This window comes from Ovis canadensis, chromosome 16 (genome assembly GCF_042477335.2).
Source record: "Ovis canadensis isolate MfBH-ARS-UI-01 breed Bighorn chromosome 16, ARS-UI_OviCan_v2, whole genome shotgun sequence".
NCBI lineage: Eukaryota > Metazoa > Chordata > Mammalia > Artiodactyla > Bovidae > Ovis > Ovis canadensis.
In genome coordinates, this window is record NC_091260.1 from 68,959,914 (window position 1) to 68,963,047 (window position 3,134).

Consider the following 3,134-nt stretch of genomic DNA (forward strand, 5'->3'; position numbering starts at 1 on the left):
TGGCAGAAAGTGAAGAAGACCTAAAAAGCCTGTTGATGAAAGTGAAAGAGGAGAGTGAAAAAGTTGGCTTAAAGCTCAACATTCAGAAAACAAAGATCATGGCATCTGGTCCCATCACTTCATGGCAAATAGATGGGGAGACAGTGGAAACAGTGTCAGACTTTATTTTGGGGGGCTCCAAAATCACTGCAGATGGTGATTGCAGCCATGAAATTAAAAGACACTTACTCCTTGGAAGAAAAATTATGACCAACCTAGATAGCATATTGAAAAGCAGAGATATTACTTTGCCAACAAAGGTCCATCTAGTCAAGGCTATGGTTTTTCCTGTGGTCATGTATGGATGTGAGAGTTGGACTGTGAAGAAAGCTAAGTGCCAAAGAATTGATGTGTTTGAACTGTGGTGTTGGAGAAGACTCTTGAGAGTCCCTTGGACTGCAAGGAGATCTAACCAGTCCATTCTAAAGGAGATCAGCCCTGGGATTTCTTTGGAAGGAATGATGCTATAGCTGAAACTCCAGTACTTTGGCCACCTCATGCGAAGAGTTGACTCAAAGTACTTTGATGCTGGGAGGGATTGGGGGCAGGAGGAAAAGGGGATGACAGAGGATGAGATGGCTGGATGGCATGACGGACTCGATGGACATGAGTCTGAGTGAATTCCGGGAGTTGGTGATGGACAGGGAGGCCTGGCGTGCTACGATTCATGGGGTCACAAAGAGTCAGACACGACTGAGGGACTGAACTGAACTGAACTGGAACTAGAATTACCATCTTAAATGCATCTTTATGGAAACAAAATTGTATATTAATTTAAATAGTAAATCTTATGACTATTGATTCTGTATCCAAAATAGAAGGTTTTCAGTTTGGTTTAGGAGTTTATTTTAAGGCTTGCATGAAACAAAACATTCAAATCCAAAGAGCTATATTGAGAGTATTTAGTCATTTGCATTATCAATGTAGTGTTTGAAAGTTTGAGATGAGTTGAAATTGGCCATACAAATGAAAAATAGCTTAGCTAACATTAACAATCATTAAAGGGTGAAAATGACCTTAATTTCTAAAAAGGAAGGTCATATTCAATAGTTCTGTATTATACAACTCCCATCTTTTGCAATTACACAGGTATCTCTAGACACAGAAGACACTCGGCATGGATGAACAGTTACCACTCTCAGGTGAAAAGTATTTGATGTTGCATGTTTCCTTCACTTAAATCAGTTTTTAATTTCAAGAGAGGGAAAGACAAAGCTAAAAAGCATTCTCTTAAAATTCCACCCCGATTAGTAAGGTTAGAATACTAATGATCACATGCTATAAGGCAACTAAATCTTTTTACAGAGCCACTTTACAGGAAAAGCAGAGGATCAGAGACCTAGAACCCAGTTATTTTTATCTGATGACCATGTAGACACTGCAGGGGCTTTGCATTCTTTAGGCACTAACTGATGACAAGCATTTAGGTAGGTGTAGACTACTTCATATGCACTCACTCTAAAACAAGTAAACGAGAGCCGCTGAAATTTTTATGAGAAATCGCATTATGAGGACAAATATGAAATGTTAATATACTAAAGTCAATTTAAGATATTCTGAGTTACTTAATATTTCAAATTATTTTTTCATCCTTGACACAAATAATAAAAATATGTTCTTTTAAATTGTTTTTGACAGCTCTCACCCATGGCTTTTGCACGCATCATTTTTATTAACCCACTAAGTGAAGACCCAGTCCCTCTGCATGTCCAAATCCCACAGGAGGAAGGGGCTGGGTAAGGGAGAAAGCTGAGGTAGAACTATGTCCTATCACTCAACTTGGAAGACTTGTGGGAGGAAAGGGATCTGTGCAAGTCTGTTGCTAAAGGCGGAAAGGAAAGGGAGTATCAGATGAGATTGACAGCGGAAGAGGAAGAGGAAGAGGAGGATGGAGAGTATGAGGGATCTGCTGAAGACCCAAGAAACACAAAGGGGGCGGGGGCTAAGGAGCCAAAGTTAGTGGGAAGTACGGTGCTGGAGCCCAGAAGTGAGGTCCGTTCTGAGGCAGGGAGGCTTCTCAGGTCCCTTTGCTCGTGGCCCACTTGCACCTGAGTTCCTTCCTCCTGCTCCTCCTCCCCAAGATTCTGGCAAACAGGCTGCTTACAAATAGGGCACGTCTTCTTGGTCTGAGTGAGCCACGGGTCCACACAGCGGCAGTGATAGGCATGAGCGCAGGGGAGGACCCTCAGCTTGTCCCCGTCCTCATACTCGTCCAGGCAGATGGGACACACATCATACTGGTCTCCCTTGCGATAGTCGTGGGTAGGAATCTGTTTCAGTTGCTCTTTGGTCAGCCGATTCTGCCAGCGCTGATTCTGGAACTGGATACAATGAACTATCACTATGGCTCCCATGCCCAAAATGAACATTGCCAAAATCCCATAGAAAAGGATGAAGAAATAGGTCAAGAGGAATACACTGTCAGGGACCAGAAGCACCTGAGCTCCCTGCTGGTAGATGAAGAAGGCACGCAGGTACTTAGAGCTCTTTTCGCTGATGAACACAGAAGGGATCCAGATCTGCTGCTGGACTTCTTCGTTACTCCCCACCATGTTCAGCAGTTCATTGGAATTCACATTGTGGACCACGGCTGCACCATACCCGGCCTTCTGAGCATGTAGGACCTTGAGGTCAAATCTGCAGTCGAATCTTCGAAGCAGTGCAATGAAAACTGATCCGTTGGCCCGGGCTGGGGGAGGTGGGGCAATGGGGCTGCAGGCGTTGGCTGGCTGAGCCTCCACGAGAAACCCCTTAAGTCCTTCCTGACTCAAGGCAGCCCCAAAGAGAGCTGGGAGGTCTGCAAATTCCATGCTGCCACTGTGGTCCGAAGTCGCTCGAATGAGTCCCCTGACAGGGGATGCTCCCCACAGCAGAGTGGCCACAACCACAGGAAGACAGAGGGCCGTAGGGGGCATGGCAACAGCACTGGGGGAGATGCTGAAGAGGCTGTGTCCTGGTGGCAGAAGCAGAGTTCTGTGCCCTCCCCTCTTCCTTTGGGTTCCCAGCGGTCCAACCGCCCCTACGTGCTACTTCCTAGCTACATGATAGTACAGGGAAGGAACGCCGGCTCCACCCGTTTAGTGGAGCTAGGAGAG

General features: G+C 45.5%; 1 pseudogene; it reads right to left on the reverse strand.

Moving 5' to 3' along the window:
• Window positions 1-1,886: 1,886 nt before the first annotated feature.
• LOC138421728 (E3 ubiquitin-protein ligase RNF167 pseudogene) lies at window positions 1,887-2,849 on the reverse strand (annotated as a pseudogene).
• Window positions 2,850-3,134: the final 285 nt, after the last annotated feature.